This window comes from Oncorhynchus gorbuscha, linkage group LG15 (assembly GCF_021184085.1).
Source record: "Oncorhynchus gorbuscha isolate QuinsamMale2020 ecotype Even-year linkage group LG15, OgorEven_v1.0, whole genome shotgun sequence".
In the NCBI taxonomy this organism is placed as follows: domain Eukaryota; kingdom Metazoa; phylum Chordata; class Actinopteri; order Salmoniformes; family Salmonidae; genus Oncorhynchus; species Oncorhynchus gorbuscha.
Genome location: NC_060187.1, coordinates 65,271,930 through 65,292,038, shown reverse-complemented (window position 1 = coordinate 65,292,038; position 20,109 = coordinate 65,271,930). Strand labels below are relative to the sequence as shown.

At 46.3% G+C, this 20,109-nt stretch overlaps 1 pseudogene; it reads right to left on the bottom strand.

Moving 5' to 3' along the window:
- Positions 1-4,145: 4,145 nt before the first annotated feature.
- LOC123997776 lies at positions 4,146-16,358 on the bottom strand (annotated as a pseudogene).
- Positions 16,359-20,109: the final 3,751 nt, after the last annotated feature.

Sequence of the window (20,109 nt, the reverse complement as noted above, 5' to 3'; positions counted from 1 at the left end):
AAAAACAAAAAGGCAATTAAAACTTGTTTTATTTGTGAACATTGTTGATGTTTGTTAATAAAAAATAAAAATACATCACTTCCGTTGTTTGACTGTGCCTATCGCACCTTTCGAAAATGAGGTGGATAATTAAGCCTTGGGGAACAAAAGGCGATTCTGTATCATAAATACAGTCGCAGGTAGATGGGTTGACTGGCCCTTGTCTATCGCGTCGGACTTCATCTGCATGTGACTATATTCATTATACAGCACTGCCTCGCTTGCCTAATTGCTTTTACAAAACTATTACCAACATATTAAAATAACAATGAATTACATATTTTCATTAACGTTATTTTGACCAACAAAAAAATCGAACAGAAAAGGTGGGAGGTTAACGTGGTAACGTGGCTAGAGATTCATGTACCTGTGAGATTGAGAATCGGACTAATAGTTGCGTTGTCTTCTCTTTAGCAATTGAAACGCAAACATTTAAAAACAACGTGGCTTGTGAACAAAACAATGTAAACAGCCAAGAAACACAAGAACAAAGTATTATTTCAGTTGACGTGCGTTCCAAGTAAATTAGACACATTTTTATGCCTGTGCGCAACGCTTCTAAAAAGGAATCTTTCACTCAGCTCTTAAAGTGCACACAGCCCCCAGCCAGGCAGTGTTGCAGCGCGAGGTGGGATAAGCAAAAGCAGAGTTTCCCACAGTCGGTCCAGCGCAGTGCTCTACACAGCTGATTCAAATAACCAACTAGTCATCATGCTTTCATTATTTGAATCAGCTGGATCGTAGTTCTTTGACTTTGTGCAATTAATTTACCAGCTATGAAATTTAACAAAACAGAATAAATACTTTTAAAACAACTACTGCAACATTTATTTAGCTATAAATGTGATCATCATTTACTATTTATATTCACAAATGCGATTGAAATGCTCGCACTTTGGACCCCTGACCACCCTCCAACTTGGCTGGTGAAATAGACATTTTACCCACCAATGCCAAAATCTACCTGCATTTGGCAGGTGGCATGTGTTAATTTTAGGCCCTGCTCACAGAACCAATACATGCTCACAGTACATTCACCCACATTGATATATAGCACCAGCTATAAGCCCCCTTCACACACAGTTACAGTCACACATAATACATAACCTCTCTCATTGAAGTAGCAAGGATATTGTTTGCATATGTGCATATGATGTGGTATGGAGAGAGAAAGAAAGAGAGAGAGAGAGAGAGAGAGAGAGAGAGTGTGTGTGTGTCACATACAGGTTCTGAGCCAGGATCGAGGGAGGGAGGCAAAGGAGCGGTGTTTGGTGGCAGGAAGCGAGGGAAGGTAATCATAATTCTTAATCGGAGGGCTTCACACGTGGCTCGTAAATTCACACAGCAGAACACTAATTACTATAATGCCCGAACAACTCACTCCCCTTCCCATCCTTACTCCATCTGTGTCATCTGGATAGGGCCGATGACAACACTGTGGAAATCTGTGGGCCACTAGTCCCATAAGGGACTAGAAGATTCCTTTCTCATGATTATGTAAAGATGTTCATTCATATAAATGAATTTTTTGGGGTGTCTCAGCAAGAGAAAGTTACTCAGCAAATCTTTTCAAGCCTGGTGTATCCCACAGGGCGGCGCACAATTGGCCCAGTGTCGTCTGGGTTAGGGGAGGGTTTGGCTGGGGTAGACCGTCATTGTAGATAATAATTTGTTCTTAACTGACTTGCCTAGTTAAATAAAGGTTAAATATATACATCTGTGATAAATCTGCACCTCGCACAGACACACACTCACATACTTGCACACATATGCAGATGCATGCCACCTATGCACGATGGCGGTGACTCAGCACTACATCACTGTAGCCATCTTTGTTCAGCCTCTAGCTTCATTGGGACAGATGAGCTTCATTTGCTGCTCCTTTGTATTCAACCACAGTTCCCCTTGGTTCCCAGATGCTAGTTGCACAGTGGTCTGTCCATGTGTTCAAGTGACCAACTGTACTGTACTGCTCATTTCTCCCTTCTCTGCGGTCCATATGACCCGGTCACCATGTGTTCTGGTCCTTATCTGTAACTACGGCTCGCCTCTTCTGGTCCTCATCTGGTCCTCATCTGGTTTCTGTTTTTGTCCTAAAATGGGGTCGACTTCCTGTCAAGATGGGCTAAAGGGGACAGGTTCGGGAAGTTCTATGAGGCAGAGAGAGATGTATCACATCCCATTGAGTTTGATGACCCCCCCCCCTCCTTCTGCTTGCGTAATGCTGTCCTTGTTACAGTATATTAATGGCAAAGCTAGGGCTTGTTTTCCGGAAACATCCTCATGATGGCGTCAGCCTGGAAGGGAACTCACAAGTTGGTATTTCGTTGTGTGCGTATGCGTGTTTGTCGGGGGGGGGGGGGGGGTGGTCTGTTTCGTCTACGGTTTCATTGATAGAAACTAAGACACACATAACGAAAGAGTCTTGTGGCGAGAACATTAACTTGCAGATGGAGACGCTAAATACAACTGACCCTTTTGTGTGTAAACTATCGCTTAGCTTTATTTACTCCTCAGTCACACAGCCAGAGTGTGCGTGTCTGTGACAGTGAAAGAGAGTTGTAAGGTCCAGAGACATACTGTTTTGAGGCAACATGTTGCCACCTGAGTTTAAGAGATTTATATCCCATGTTCGTTTAGGAACATGAATAGCACCAATGTTTGCGTGTCTCAAGGGTGACTCCACCCAAAAGTATTTAATTTCACAATGTTCGACAAAACCATAAACCAATAAGGTGTTACTCACATTAGCAACCAGTTGAGGTCCGGTTAGGTTTAGGGAAGCCCAGTAAGTCTGTTTTCACCCACTCAAGTCAGTCAAAAAAAGTACCATCCTTAAGTCATGCTAGCTGGGGCAGTGGAACTTGCTGTGTCAACATCTGATTGTTCAGTTTCCCTAGTAATAATAGGATGTTGGAGAGAGACCAGATAGCCCATGCTACGTTAAAGCGAAAACCGTTGAGTCAGAAGGTGAGAGCATAGGATGTTTTCGGTTTGACAAAGAGCACGTAGGCTACGCTACAAACTCAGACGACAGTTCTTGTTTGCTAATGCAGAAGATTCACAAAACAGGAGCAAGTTTATAGGCAAATGGTACTGGCTACATTCCAGCTCGTCTTGAAATAAACCAAATAAATGCTAGGTCAGAAACATTAATAGCTCAGCTGTGCTAGTTAGCTTAACGTTTACATTATATAGAGCTTGTTTATGATTGTGCCTTGTAGGTCTACATACAGGCAACTGCCAAAATATAGGAAACAAGTAAACGAGGGTTCTAGCGGATCTGTTATGGGATAGGTCCACTCAACCCCTTTATGGTGTTTCCTTTATTTTGGCAGTTACCTGTACATGCCTAACTCAGAAATCAGAATAAGGTGATGTCTAGTATTTTTACACTGCCCAAAACCATTGTTTTACTTGACCAGGAGGAAAAACAGGTATGTTATGCTGCTGTATATATACACACACACTACACTGTGGGTTTGGTTGTACAGAGCCTGCAGTCTGTACTGAATTATTCACTTTTTCAATGAGCAGACGCTCATGAGGAAATGGTGCAGGATAAACTGAGGATAAAAGACCAACCACAGTTACTATTGCCGTGGGGTAGGGGGATGTGTTCCAAATGTACTCTTATTTCCTTTTTCCTCTTTTAGTTTAGCACGGCACGCAATAAACTTTTTAGTTTTTTAATGGACAAACCTTCAGTCCTCTTTACTACATACCGACCATGCATGCATGACTAGAACATTCATAGAAATCTTGTGTTGAGGTCAATGAAAGGTTTGTGTGTCTTCTAAATACACTATTCGCCATTCATTCCATCCCTTGGAAATTCTTCCAGTGTCTTGATTTAAACCAAAAAAAGCATGCTTACCACTTTGATGATGCCTCATAATGTCCGAGGCAAAGTGGTGTCTCATTAGTTTTAACTAGCTATCTCTCCTGTCCTTTCCTCCATGATCACTGATCTGGGGCTACATGAGGTGGAAGCAACATGATCTACCGGAAGCCATAGAATACTGAGACTCTAATGTCTGCTAGCTGCTTCTCCTAAAGCACAATACCCCAAACAGGAGGCAGATAAAAACTCACACACAAAAGAGTCAGATTAGAACTGTGGACATTTATCATAAATTTACATTTTGCACATAAATAACTATGTAAACAGAGACAGTATTTTTTTCAATTTCTCTCCTCTAGGGCTAAAGATGAAAGGGAACGCTTTGGTCATACTTTAGGGTTGGAGGAAGCGAAGGAGAGAGAAAAAAAAAAAAATGGGGACTGATGTGCAACTGCTTCCAGGTCACCGGCATGGGGTCAGTTGCTATGGAGACAAACCATATGTCATTTTACAGCCATTATAACAGTCCAATCATATTGAATAGTGGGAGGAGCACCGGCAATTAAGTCATAAAGGGGAGGGGCCAGTGCATAAGAAGGCCGAGGTGCTTTGGTCTGTGCCATTTAAGAATGAGAAGGGGGATACATTTTTCTCAAACGAAACAAACTACAAAACCACAGCTAAAGAGCTAACACTTCACAGACAAACAGTACTCTTGGTCTTCTTTTCAATTCTGTAAAAAAAAGTCTCTTTTTGGTGTGTTTGAAACTAAAGCCAAGTAAACTTTGGTTACTCGCCTCAAATCTGACAAATCCCATTTGAGAAGGTTTACTTGGTCTCCTTTTGCTATTGACAGTGTTTTGAAGTTCCCTTGGACTGTGGGCGGGGGGGATTCCCAGACTCACAGTCTTTATATGCTACATATTGAACAGACTTCTCTGCACTTTGGATCATGTGGAGCTGCACTCCAGTTCATTTTGGAGTCTTCAAGTAGCAAAAGCAATAAATAGAAACACACTTGCCTTCAGTTTCCCTCTGAACAGACACACACATACATACTCACACGCATACAATCATACACACATTGAGGTAACTGTTGTTGAAAATATACAAAACAAACAAAAAGTCCTTTTTTGTAGAGCTCAGGATGAGCGTGGACATAGGGACACTTGCTGGAAGGGTCAGAAGGTCAAGCAACACCTTTTCTTTCTAATCAACAGTTCGTGTTCACCTTTGGCAAAACAAAGTTGTGACCTTTGACCCTTTTTTAACCTGCTATATTGTTTAAATAAAAGTTTAAAAAAGAAGTGGGCACCCCTGCTTCTCAACAGGTCACACAGGACAGATACAGGCAGAGAGAAAGTATATTACAAAGAAATGGCCCCAGAGGGAAATCAAAACCAGAAAAACATTACAATGAATTACCTGGTCATTGTCAACATCACTTCCACATATTGCTTTTTGAAGACAAAAGAATTGCATAATAAATTAAAGAGGTTATATAACAAATTGAACAAAAATAACACTTGGAAAAGAGACAAATAATAGTAATAATGATATGAAATCCAGGGTGGATGATTGTCCTGCGTTAAGTGTAGGACACAGTGGAACAGTTTAGTAGTCTGGGGACATTGTCTCTTGGAGCCCTGAGTACAGAAGTCCCTGAAAGTTTGAAAACCCCAGTCGCTACAACCATCAAAAATATATTTACACTCGTTGCTCCTGCTAACCAAGTTCTCAGAGCCACAGTCTGACTCAACGTCCTTTAAACGGTGAGCTCAAGCCTGTTCCTCGGACTCCTGCTTGATCGTGACGTTGGAAGGAAGAAGAAGCGGACTGCTTCGGCGCAGTTTGATAACCGACGTCTCATTGACTGAATTGTACAGGCCGTAACCTGTAGACTGGAGCTCACTGGCACCGCCCTTGTGGTGGTAGCCGGAGGTCTTGAGGTCCATCTCCCTCCACAGCATCCCCAGGACCTGCTTCTCCAGGACAGCCTCGACCTCAACCCCTCCCTGGAGCTGGTCCAGCCTATCAGCGTGGTCGCTCATGTCGAAGCGCTCAATCTCCTCGTTGATGCGCTGGAGCTCTTCCTGGGTGGAGGGGCTGGGGGTGGGGCCACCTGAGGAGGTGACGGCAGCCAGACAGTAGCCCTTCAGGTGTAGCCGCAGGCTGCACAGGTGAATGTAGTGGCGGTGGCAGTGGGGGCACTTGTGTGGCCGCTCGCGGGAGTGAAGGCGCTTGTGCAGCTTGAGGTGGACAAACTGGGTGAACTTGGCAGGGCAGAGCTTGCACGAGTAGGGCTTCTCACCCGAGTGGAGGCGCAGGTGGGTCTTTAGGTTGCTGGTGCTGCTGAAGCGCTTATGGCACACCTGGGGGGGAAAGAGGACAACGGTTAGAGGAGGAAGTTCAGCGTTGCTTATGTATATGCTGCAGCTAGCTAGCTTAATAGACTTAAGAGGCTAGCATAGAATTTGTGGTGGTCTTTACCGAGCACTCATGGGGCTTCTCTCCAGTGTGCACCAGGAAGTGTTTCTGCAGGTGGGCCAGCTGGGTGAAGCCCTTACTGCAGGTCGAACACTTGAAGGGTCGCTCACCGCTGTGGACACGCAAGTGCACCTACACACAGCAAGGACACAATGATACGTCAGTTGGGTTCAATGCAAGGGAACACAAAGTAGTATGGCTGCATGGAATGAAGGGAGCGAACAGAATGTCTCCAGTCTCACCTTGAGGTTAGAGAGCTGGCCGAATGTCTTGCTGCAGACGTTACACTCATACTTGATCTTGCCATTCTGCTTCTTGAGTGGGTAAGGCAGGGTCTTGTAGCCTGTAGAGCCACCACCCCGCTTCATCTTGCTCAGGTTCATGGCCTCCTCCTCATGCCGGCCGCTGGCACTGCCCAGCAGGGCTGAGGTAGGCTTGGTGGGCACACGCTCGCTAGGGGCTGCCGTGCCCGCTGTAGGGGAGCCGCTGGTGGGGGCGTGGGGGTGCCCGTGTGGGTGAGGATGAGCATGAGCATGGCCAGGGTAGGGGTGATTGGGGTAGTGGGGGCCGGCCTTGTCCTTGAGGGTGGTGGCGGCCGAGAAGGCACTGGTGGGGGCGGAGTGGAGGAAGTCCCTGTGGGTGGAGAATGAGGGGTGGGAAGAGTCAGGCAGTAAGAACCTTCTCCCCGCCTCCCCAGGCAGCAGGGGCATGTGGGGGGGCAGCAGGCTGCTGAAGAGAGGGTACATTCTTGGAAACATGCCCCCAACAGTGGGCACCCCACCCCCAGGTACTGGGTAGTGGTGGGGTAGCATGTAGCGGGAGTAGTGCGGGCCGGGAGGGTAGAAGGGCGAGGAAAGGGGGGGCGGCTGGTGGAGAGTAGCCTGGGAAGGGACCCAAACCTCGTGAGTAAAAAGAAGAGGTTGGGGGTGTGGGTTGGGGAGCTGCGGGGCTACCGTGAGGGCTACTCTCCGGACTGCTCCGCGCCGACGGACTTGGGGTCGCTGACGACTGGTTGCCTGGTGATCTGATCGCTGTGTAACCAAACTGTATCGGGCTGGTCTTACAACTCAGGAACTCTTCAGTCAGATGAGGGTGGGGGCGGAATGGGGGGTAGAGGGCACGGGGGTACAGAGGTCGCTCGGGGCTGTCAGCACAGTGGGGTCGTGTGGCCAGTGGCCGGCTGGGCTCCCTCTTGCTGGAGGTGGTGGGGCCCCTGAGGATGGAGGAGACACTGTGTTCTATCTTGACTGGGGCACTGCTGCAGCTGACATGCTCCTCACTGGCCTGCTGCTTGGCTTCCAGCAGAGACTGCTCTGTAGAGGGTTGAGAGAGAGGTCAGACACTGTTCTCCCTCTGACTGAAGACCACGTTTCCCTTTGACTTGGTGTCAGGAGCATTTTAAAGTGCCCACAAGAAGAAAAACTTATCTAGACACGTCTTCAGCTTAGGAGAAATAATAGTCTTTCAGCTGTAGAGTGTGAGGTGGGAGGAGGGGTTAGGAACACAGTAACCCAGTGGTCCAATTAGAGCGACATATTTGACGAACGATCACGGGGGGCTAAAAGACAGGAAGTGAGGCGTGACGACTGCCTCTGGGCAGGGTGTGTGTGTGTGTATAGAGGTGGTCTGGGGGCAGATAAAAATCAAGATAAAATCCAAATGGGGGCAGGGCTGATTGAAAGTTTCCTCTCCAAAGTTTGGCCTCAACCTGCCCTCTCCTCCTGACTCTCTCCCCCTGTCTCACACACACACACACCATGACAAAGAGGCCTTTGTCGCTTCCAGGCTACACACACTAAATGCCTCTGCATGTCGGTTCGCACATCCTCACCTGTTAAACCTCCTTGGGATTTAGAGCCGACGTCAATCCCATCCATTTACTACCCATTGAACCTTTACTAGAGGGTCACGAATCTGTGTGTGTGTCCACTAACGTGTATATACATTAAGCTTTCCAGCACTCAGAATTACTCGACAGACTTTCAACCAACACAGTGACCCCCACACCACTACAGCGGCAGTATGTAAACAGAGGTTATCAGTGCCCCCCCCCCCCTTTCCTCCTCCCTGTCCTCCCTCTCAGATAACACCACTCCCAGCCCTCCTCTCTTTCCCCTCCTTTCTTACAGAAAACAAACAGGGTGGCCATCTTGGAGATATCAATCTGTCAGCACAGTCCCGCCGCCAGGAAGTTCAAGTAGTCAATAGAGGAGACTCTTTTCTTCCTCTCCTCCCTCCCTTTTCTCCGTCTCTCCACTTTTAAAGTGCCAAATAAATTAGGGAGAATGCCAAGGAGCCGTCAGCCCGTCACACACAAACACGCACAGGGGCACGTGTGCGCACACACACTTTTGAGATCAAAAGAGTGAGTGTGTTGGAATGAAATGCCTCTCCGGGTATGTGTGTGCTTGCATGCAAGGGAGAGGGGGTGTGAGTAGGATAGTATGCGTTTGAACGAACACATTTAGAACAGGAAATGCTAACAGGTGCCATATGTCTGTGCAAAACTTATTGTCATTGATTGTCACACACACTCAAATATGGAGAAAAACAAACAGCTGTCACACAAAGAGGGAGAGCGAGTGGGAGAAGAGCTTGAGTTCAGTCATTTCAGACCAGCCAGTTCTGCTGACTCACACATAACCAACACACACACACACACACACACGTCTGGTTCTACTATGACTGGGTTAATGGAGAAAGACACAGGGAGAGAGATGGACCGAGATGGAGAAGAAAAACAGAAAGAGGTGAGTATGACGTCATTCCCAGGTCAACAGAGACCCCTGCAGTAGCAGGGTGGTTTAATTACAGGGGCCATAGAGAAAGAGTAGGGGCCAGAGGGGCCAGTACCATGAGGGCACCCAGGACCCAATCTCTCTCTTCCCCAGGAGATGTGCATCTCCCGGGCAACTGTAGTCACTACCTACTACACCTGGAGGCAGAATGCTGGCTCCTCCCATCCCTACGCTGTCTGGCGCTCTCCCTCTCACCCTCTCACCCTCTCACCCTCTCACCCTCTCACCCTCTCACCCTCTTTTCCTTCCAATCCATCGCACTCTTTTTTTTTTTTTTGGTTCCTCACACACACTTACTCATATTTGCATTTAGCCGATTGACTTTATTTATGACCAGAGTGACCACACACACGCAATGGTGGCGCTGACAGAGATGAAAGGTCGAGGGGCTGTGTGTGGTAATGCCAGGCTGATGTTCAGAGAGGACGGAGACGTGGCTCCCCTCAGACACACTGTCAGGCTCTCACAAATATACACTCTCACGACACACACCAACACTGAGCAGGTAGGTGCTAAATAAAACTACTCACACTCAAGACCATGGAAAGTTAATCAACATAACACTAATAGTACACTATACTTCCAAGGATACAGTGTTATTACTATGTAATAAAGCATTGCATACAGTATATGATCATCCTTATAGAACTGACAGTTTACAGTGTTATTACTATGGTATAACATCCATGTAATAAGGTTTCATATGAAAGGTCTTACTGAGTTTCTGCATCATGAGCTCTCCAGAGGGCGGGTAGTGGAGGCGGTGAGCGAACTCTGGGCAGTACCACACCAGCAGCTCAGTGCCAGGGGGGATGGCCCTCACCGTGTAGAAGTAGATGTTCGTGCCATTCTGGCACGCCGCCAGGTTCTGCTCCCCCGCCGAGTGGGCCGGGTTGACGTAGCGCATCCAGTTAGACCGCTCCTCGTCCAGGCCGTCCACAAAGTGGTGGAAGTCGCCCTGCGAGTAGATCTGACGAGACGGAGAGTTGGGAAATGGTCAAAGGTTAACGGGCAAGGAAGTCTCAATGGCAAGTTTAGAACGCTCCAGAAAAAGTGTTGAGTAATGGCTAAATATGTCGACAAATCATATTTTCAGCAGCGCGAGTGTAATATCATTAAAGTGTAGACTCGTTAAATCTCTCCCCTCCTACACTCCAGACCTTATAGCCAGTTATACAGACAGAGATGGTGAGACAGCGAGTAGGAGCCTCTCCTCTCTTATACATGTCCAAAAGAGTTGAGTCAGAGAATACGTCACGCCGACAATGTCAACGACACGCATTCTGAGACTTTCCCCACTCATAGACCAGTCTCTCTCCTATCTGATTGTGGCCATCAACATCATCATCGAGAGAGAGAGAGAGCGAGAGAGAGAGGCCTATAACTGTGTTGTCATGGCTTGCCTGAGCAAGGGACATGAATAGAACACATTGCTTTGGGATGTTGTTGAATCTAGGTGAGTGCCTGTGTGTGTGTGTGGGGGGGGTGCTGCTACATTGTACGAGTGCTACATTGTCATTGTTCCTGGAAGTGACACTGAAGCACTGTTCCTGTGTACAGTGTAAAATAGTCATATTCCTCCACCATTGTTCCACTACAGTTCTTACTGTACTAGCTGCCACACTTACTGATCAGACAACCACTATTGAACAGCAGGCTTCACCCAGCAGATGTATCATGATGAAATAGGTGTTGAGGGTGTGTGTGTGTGTCTGAGACAAGTATGTGTATAAAAACTGCATACACACAGGATGTACCACACACACACACAGTGGAGAGCCTTAGTCTCAGAATGATTAGAGAGAAAACCCCTTCTGTCTCCACACAAACTTCAGAATGCAGAGACCCTGGCCGTGACGTCACACTCAGTCAGTGGAACAGGAAATGACCTATGATTGTTTTTCTTCCTCTGTGGCTGTCTTTTACTGAAAGTGAAGCTCTCGCTGTGTGTGTGTGTTAGTGGACAGGAGGGAAAACCACTCACCCTCCAGAAGTACTTCCTGTTGGCGTCTTTGGGGACGCTGTCTGCAGTGTAAATCTGACCCACCAAGGGGCCGAAGCGTGTTCCTTTGGGGATGTACTCTCTGCTGGCCACTCCAATCACCTACAGGACAGCGATAAAGACCATTAGTTGAAGTGTGTGTGTGTTCTGTGGTTAGAGGATTTACGTTATCACATCCTGCCAGGAGGTCACAGTCTTCACATGAAGACGGCCGGAAGAACCCATCATGATCAAATCAACAAACAAGGCTGCCTCCCTCTCTGTGTGTGTTTAATTACTACTCTGTACTAGAAAGAATCTGTGGCCTAAGGTGGGAATTGGACAGTCACACGTTTTCCTCAAGCCACATTTGCTGTGTGTTTTAAGTGTGTGAACATAAGCAAACACACACCTAACCTTTATCCAGTGCCAACAGGAAGAGCTAGACACCCTAAGGGAAAGAGTTTCCTCTATCTCAGCCAGGTTGTGACACAAAGCATCTCGCCCTCCTCACCTTCTCTGTTCCTTTCTAATTGACCACAGGGCCACTCCCTCTGACACCCACTCTCCTAACCACACAACACACCCTACCACATCAAAACAACTCATTATCTAAATAGACGGTTCACCTTAGAAGAAGATATCCACACCTGATATTGAAGCGCTTTTGTTCCTTGCAAAACAATTTACATTAAAAATAGAAGGAAAAAAAATTGAAATGGGAGGGAGGAAGAACAAGGGAAGTGCATCAGTCTGAAACTGAGGGATTATCAAACCTAGACGTTCAGCTTATCTCCTAACCATGATAAACTCCGATGTATTCACCAAACCCCCTACACAGTCTACACTTACACACACCCTTTCCCCCTTCATGCACATGCTACACAAAACACCCACCCCCTAAAGGATTGGGAAATCCCCCCTTCCCATTTCCACCCCAGGGCCAGACCATGTCTCAAGATTAGGGGTGTTTTGAGGATAACTTATTAACGGACTTTACAATGCTCTCTAAATGACTAAGTCAATATCCTTTGATCACTGGTAAATGCTATATTCTTTCCACATCCTCTCATTTTCCTCTCTTATTTTCCCTCAATCTTAGTGGTCCCTTCTGTGAAGGTGATAAATATTGACGGATACCGTATCAGGTCGTAAACAAACGTGGTGGGAAACACTCATTCTCACACACACAGGGTGATAAGAAACAGATGAGCAATGACGAGAAAATCTATTCATTGCAACCAAATCATGCGGTCTTGATCAGGTTAAAACCACAAAACGCAACACGCTCCCCCACCTAACCTCGTGACCCCTCACACATATTCTACAGTGTTCAACAGTTCAGACTGGGGATCAGTTCGGGTTGTGAAGAAGGTGATACTTGGACAGAGTTGGACAGGTAGGGAGAGCTGAGTCTGGTCTAGTGTAGGATTGACTAGTGCGCCCTCTAGGGGATAGAAGAGAGAGCGCGACAAAGTGTGAGAACGTCGAGGGATAGACACACAGAGACAGGTATGGAAAATGGTTATCAGGATGTGTTGATGAAGCTCCTGTCAACAGCAGGAGCTTTGACTCTTCATGGATGGGTGGGAGCGCATTTCTCACTGCGGAGGCTCTGTAGCAACCTGCATCACACCTCAGAGAGAGTGTGTGTGAATTCCCCTCCACACTGGACTTACACACCGCTCCTAAAACACACACAGGTCGTCGCTGTGCTCCAGTGTGCGATCTTTTACAACGAGACACGCTGCTCACCACAACCCCCCCCTGGCTGACATTTCTCCTGCTGTCATATTTGACCTAAAGTGGAGTCATGCGAGTTTGGGGGGGGGCATATGGGTTTACAGACGGTGTGTGTATTTATATATGTACACACACACACACACACACACACACACACACACACACACACACACACACACACACACACACACACACACACACGTGTCCTCCTACCTCTTTGGATTCCGCTAGTTGTTTGAAGGCCAGGTTACGAGGCAGCGAGGCCTCTGCTCTCGTTAACCCCTCGCTCTCCGTTCCTGCCTCCCGTGGAGTATCCTTGACAATGTAGGTACACTTCTCCTCAAACTCTGCCTCCGTCCACTTCATCATATCCGCCTCGTCCATCTTAGAGTCTGTGTCGGTGGCCATTTTGGATCCTGTGCCCATCTGAGTTTCCGTGTCCCTGTGGGGTTCTGTGTCCATTTTGACGACGTCGTGCTCTACGGTGTGGGCCCCCTCAGTAGTCAACATGGCCGAGCTATGAGAGGTAGCCTGAGAAAGGGAGAGCGAGTGAGAGAAAAAAAAGATCAAGAGAAACAGACAGAAGGAGAGAAGGAAAAAAATGTAGAAGGGGAGAGATGAGATAAAGAGAACAGAAAGAAAGACAAGGGGGAGAAAAAGAAGGGGGGAGCGTTATTATCCAGTATGAGTCAGTGAGTGGCGAGTTCCTTTGAGACTGGCTGACTAAGCAGACAGTGTCTGTGCTCTCTCTGTGGGAACAAGAGCCACAGTCGACCGACCCCACTAGCCTCCAGCCCAGGACAGTCTGATCCCCACTACTCTCTACTTAGAGGGAAACACTCAATCACAGGAAACCATCAACTCTATTCAAGTAAGTTACATAAAAACTTATTGAATCCAGAGTGAAAAGTCTATGAATGTTTTATTACAGATGAGTTGTGACCCAAGAGTATGTATGTGTTATATACTGTATGCTGATCTGGCTAGTGTCTCAGGGCAAGACAGATTGGTCAACCTATCTGCACAAGTCATTGGTCAATGGCAGCCAAGCTGTGAGTCCTTTCTGTGGGCTATGTAAGCTGGCATAAGGTCAGGGCCAGCCACGCTACCCTTCTCCATTCCCCCTGTACCCTTCTCCATTCCCTCTGTCCAACCTACCCTTCTCCATTCCCCCTGTACCCTTCTCCATTCCCCCTGTACCCTTCTCCATTCCCCCTGTACCCTTCTCCATTCCCCCTGTACCCTTCTCCATTCCCCCTGTCCAACCTACCCTTCTCCATTCCCCCTGTACCCTTCTCCATTCCCTCTCCATTCCCCCACCCTTCTCCACCTACCCTTCTCCATTCCCCCTGTACCCTTCTCCCACCCCTCTGTCCAACCTACCCTTCTCCATTCCCCCTGTACCCTTCTCCCACTCTGTCCAACCTACCCTTCTCCATTCCCTCTGTACCCTTCTCCCACTCTGTCCAACCTACCCTTCTCCATTCCCTCTGTACCCTTCTCCCACTCTACGTCCATCTAGCCTACCCTTCTTCATTCTCCCTCCTTGTCAAACTGTCAACATCAGTATCTTAATCCCCCTCTTCCTAATGCGCTCTCACTATCCCTCTCCATCTCCAGGGTGGAAAGAGAGTCACAAACAGGGGAAGGCGGAGGAAGGAAATCCTGTCTGGGTCTGAATGGAGCTAAAATTGGAAGCAGAGTAGCGGAACCGGCAAATCATCCCCAAGTGTGTGGGACAGTCGGGAGGGAGCGCCAAACTTCTCCATTTGAGGGGCCACAGCAGCACAAACACACTTCAAACGCTCCCCACCCAAGATCATCTCACACACACACACAAAAAAAAAAAACAGTACGTAGAATAAATGATCGTATGTCACAGATTGTCAAATTTCAAGGCCGATGATAGACTGAAATGCAACCTGATACGCCGTCACTCACTCACAGAATTCAGGAAAAACGTACCATAACCCACACCAGAAATCTATTTGACCCTCCAACAATCTCCAAAACTAAATCACAACTAAAACATTGACAAAATTCCCCAAACCTTGACCAAATTCAACATGACCCTATACTCAACAACATTCACTCAGGCCAACAAAACAGGTTCCTAGGAGTCTAGTGTAATCAATGAACTTCCGGAAGAGTAACAGAACAAATCGCTTTTCCAACATTTTTTAAAAACAAACTGTACGACAAACAATATCCCAAATAATTACATACATGAAATTATAAACACAACGAACTAGGATATTGTGTTTCAATTTAGAGTAGATCCTTTCAAACTATTTAATATTGTGATATTATTTATTGGACATTGATTTTGTGAATATCCTTTAAAGGGATTTAAATATAATACCAAACACTAGTCAAAATCTGTTCCTGCTAATAAAGACATCTTTCTATGACAGCTGTGCAAAACTAATACTGAAACTGAGAACCTGGCCAAAAGCAACTGATTTATCCTCCCCCACACACACACACACACACTTCTGTTCAAATATTCGAATAACACTACTGATATCGTTTAAAAACAGACTTTGAAAATACAAGCTTCAAATTTAAGCAAGCTATAACCAATGACAATTTCTGGAATTTTAATAATTAAAATAATTCTGCTGAAGTGGACAAACTACAATAAGCTTTTAACAATTTAAACCATCTCAATACTAAAAATGATTGCATTTAAATATTCTATTACACAATATATTGAAAGTTTAACAAACGCATTGCATAATGGAGTGGCCAGACAAACAAGGGGAAAACCTTATGACTTAAATAAATAAGTCATAAAATAAACCTTCATATTTGTTGTCACTGGATTCCTTTAGAAAAGTCTTTGTTCGATTCTTATTACAAGCAAAACAAATGTAATACACAACTTTAAATGAAAATCCTCAAAACTAACAAATATAATTTAGGAAAAAATGTAGTAAATGTTTCCTTAAAATAAAGTGAAAGTACCAAAATAATATATATTTTAAAAATTCTACAATACTTTTTCTCCATGGACTAGGGTTCAGTAGCGTACTCACCGAGAAGCTTTGGTCCCAGCCACACATAGGGCCGAATGACCTATCACCTGGGTGAGTGTGTTTGTGTGCACACGTGGGACAGGTGCAGTCCACCCTCTCCCCCTCTGATCCAAGCACTATTCCAGAGTGTGAGTGCTGTGTGTGTGAGCGTGTGTGTCTGCTCCAGTGAGTGCCTTCTGTTTAGCTGACTGCCCCTTGACAAGTGAGGGAGATGTTGATTCACTCAGTGGTCCCGCCCTCACTCGGTCTCCACTCCCCCTCTCAAGGACCGCCCACCACCATGAGGAACACGAACGCTGGCAGCTCATTCAGGGCAGCAGTGGCAAACGCACAATGCCCTATGGAAATAGCAGGCGCTTTCACCTGAGGCATGAGCTCTTGCTGCTCCACACAAAACAAACACAACAATGTCGATTGGAACATAAAAGTACCATCACACACCTGAACATAAATTCAAATATTCTCCTGCAGTCTTCGAAAAACTTCCATACATTAGAAAAGGTTGCCAGTTCCAAATCAAAGTCTCAAAAACATATTCCCTCAACATAGGTGATTGTTGTGTAACGGTGCAACTGTTATATATCAACAACCCCCCCCACAAACACACAGATTAGGGGAGAGGGGGGTGTTTATGAGTCTTAATGTAGAAGGAGGACATCCTGTGACAGTGACTCAATGCCCCTATACTGTTTACCCAGCACAGAACTGCGGATGGACGTTCCTCTTACACACACAGATACACACCCTCTAGAGGGCGACACTGGACTGGCCTCATGGCTCAGTCTCACCAACACATCCCTCTCTCCCTCTGGTAATAAACTGAGGCATAAAAAGACCAGGGCTTGCTGACCCTGGTTAAATACATTACTTTGTCTCTCCTCCTCCGTCTATTCCTCTTTCTCCGTCCGTGGTCTGTATATCAGATCCTCGTAGCAAAGCCCACTCAAAGCAAGCAACCATGTCCTGGAATTCAACTGGAAATCCCCTACTCTCCCTCACTTGATTGACATTAGTCTTGAGTGGGGCAGAGTGGAGCGAGGCCTAATGAAGAATGATAAGGAAGAAAATAAAACATGGGGCAGGGGAGGAGGGCAGGGGGGAGAGAAAGACAGAACCGGGTCTTCAATCCCTCCCTCTTCCCTTCTTTCTCCCCTCCCACTGGTGACAGAGAGTTGACCACATCACTCGCTGCCTACTCCTTCCTGCCAACAGACGACCCACCGGCCCCAAACACACACGATCTGCACCCCAGCTGGTCTACATGATCATGCTCTGTAGCGACCAACCCCTACCGAAAAAAAACATCTCCCTCCCTCCAGAAAAACAAGTTAAGATTTCAACAACAAAAAAACAAGAGGGAAAATAACATCTTTTCCCTTTTGAAAGTCACATGTGGTCCATCCCTACCCGCTTGCTCACGAGGAACAATCTGGGCCCAGTAGGCTCTCCTGATCCCTTTCCCATCTCCTCATCCCTCTCTCTGCTTAAACTGTAAAGGAAGGAGGGGGCGCAGGCAGGCCTGAGGCTGGGGGAGTAGGGAGGGGTGACTCTGCTCTGAAGTCAAATGGCTCTTTTTGTTTATGCGCAGGCCAAGGAGGGTATTTAATGTGGCCTGCATGCCTGGAGGAGAGGGGGGGGGCACACAAAGGGCATGGGGACCTCCTGTCTCTGTTAGTTTTACAGAGGGCTCCTATCAGGGCTAAGAGTATAACACACACAGCATAATTGTGGTGCCAACACATCAGAAGGAGGTAGGGATTATGAAAAGAAAGAAGAGCAAGGCGGTGAGGAACGAGAGTGGGTGGAATGGGTGGAATGGGTGGGGGTGGCTAAACCACAGGTGAGATTAGCAGCCATTCCAAATTCATGGTTCCCTCTGAGACAAGAGGCAAACTTTATTGACTTCATAGCAGATACAGCTTAACGGTCCTGCTTCTCATGTTCTTGTTGTCACAAAAAGAGAAGTACTGGCTACACTGTCCATTTCTCATTCAAACACCCTGACTGTTATTCACATTGTGAGAGAGTTTGAATATCACAATCCATCTTCCCAAAACTTTCCCCACAACAGCAGTGGATCTTATCTTGAGAGTTGATCTGGAGTGTCACTGATTTTCTCCCCTTTGTCACAATATGTTTTAATTCCGGTCTACAGGATGCCTCACAAGATCATAGCAAGAAGATTGTTATTGACCATTTCCTGTGGCGTGTGTGTGTGTCAAACAAAGCTTGTATCCGCTTGAACTTTCCTCAAAAAGTGTGTGCGCGGAGGAGGCACAGTGGATTTTGGTGTTGTTCTGGAAAGAGTTAGGGGGGGGGGGGGTTTAGACCAAGCCATTATCCCGTTTGGGCTGAGGGACCTGTGTGTGTAGACGTGTGGCATGCATCAGGTCTAGCCCCCCTACAGCGTAGAGCAGGGTGGGGTTGAGGCATTGCAGTAGCTCTCATCTTGCCTATCCGCTGCACACACACACACACACACACTCCCCCTCAGCCATCTGGAGGGACTGTCCACACGGCAGACACGTGTTACGATCAACACCACCAGACAGTCACCCTCCTTAACCCAGAGGAAGAGCTAATCATGGTCTATTTGGCACATGCCACTGATTACATTGTACTTTTCATTAAGAGTGAAACAGGGGCCAGTGGCATTGACACACTGCTGACAATGAGGCAAGGAAAGAGGGTAGTGAGAGTTAGCCCATCAAACACTGGAGTCCAGAGAGAGCTGGCCTGCCACTATCACAAACGTCAAATGATGTAATGACTTCATCACTTCCTGTAATAAAAATACTACAACGTTTGCTTCATAACTCAAATGCACATTTCCCAAATATTAGATTTCTGAAATCTTAATTTTGCATCAACTCAGACTGAACGATAGTGTCGAATGACAATAGTGTACGTAACAAGACTGAGATTCTCTTGTTTTTCACAGAGAGAAACGGATGTGTGTGCGACTCATACCCTGGGCAAAACGGACTCAACTCTAGAAACTATAAATGAAACTTTCAACCACTAAATAGAGAAACCTATTTAAACTCGCAGACATTTTCCGCAGGTAAATGTTTACCGAGGTTCACAGTGCATTCCCGTAAACAACCCGAAACGTGCGCCCAGTCACAACCAGAATCACATGCCTCTTCTTTTCGGCAATGTGAGGGAAGTCATAAGCCTACTGCACACACAATGATGAGCACAGCACTTTGTGATAACACAACCTTCCAACGTGGCTGCGTCATCGGACAAACGTCGAATTACTGACATTTGCATGATAGCATTGATAAGTATATGTAAACCACACCATGGTTTAAAAAAACGTTTTATACACCTATGAGCAGAGTGGGCAACGAATCATAAAACAATAGGACATATGATCCTAGGGCCTTTGCTATAGCCCAACTACCGCCCACGACAGCTGTACTTAAAAAACAATGTTTATGTAGTTGTCAGGTTGTGGTATGTGTTACACTGGACAGATATAGGCTAATGTACCATACCCCCGTGCCCGTGACAGCAAGCAAAGCGGTGCGCAGCGGGTGTTCAACTGTTAAAAACTGTCAAATGCCCGGGCGGGCACATTTGCCAGTTTAGCGAACACCATGGTGTAAATATCGAATCAGGACAATGAATAACCTGTGCAAGACGAGATTGTCGGATAAGAAGCGAAACGGGGCTAACAGGTCAACTCGTCCAAAATATCGGGTTGTTATCCCATTTATTTTTCGGGTTAAAGAATGTAAAAAGGACTGAACTGTAGGCTACGCAAAAAAACTCACTTCCAGTCATGTATACTATGCAATCACGTTCGATTCATAGCAGAGTCATTCAATGCGACTCAATTGAGTTCCTTATCACATTCTTAACTGAATGACCACACAGTTCAATGTTTTTTTTCATCAGTAGGCTAATATAGACTCAGAGTTGCAACGAAAGGGAAGAGGATTTTCAGAAAATGATTTAATTTAGCCAAACAATTGTGAATATTTGTAAAAATATATTGTTAGGCAGTGTTTCGGAGTAGTTTATCTGTAGGCCTACTATTAAGCAATTAGCCTGCTAAACATTAAATTAGGATAATGTTTTTTATGGCGACAGGTTATATAGAGTATAGGCTACATACACAACATGCCAATAACCTAAGGTGGAAGAATGTGAATTAAATGCGACAACGTG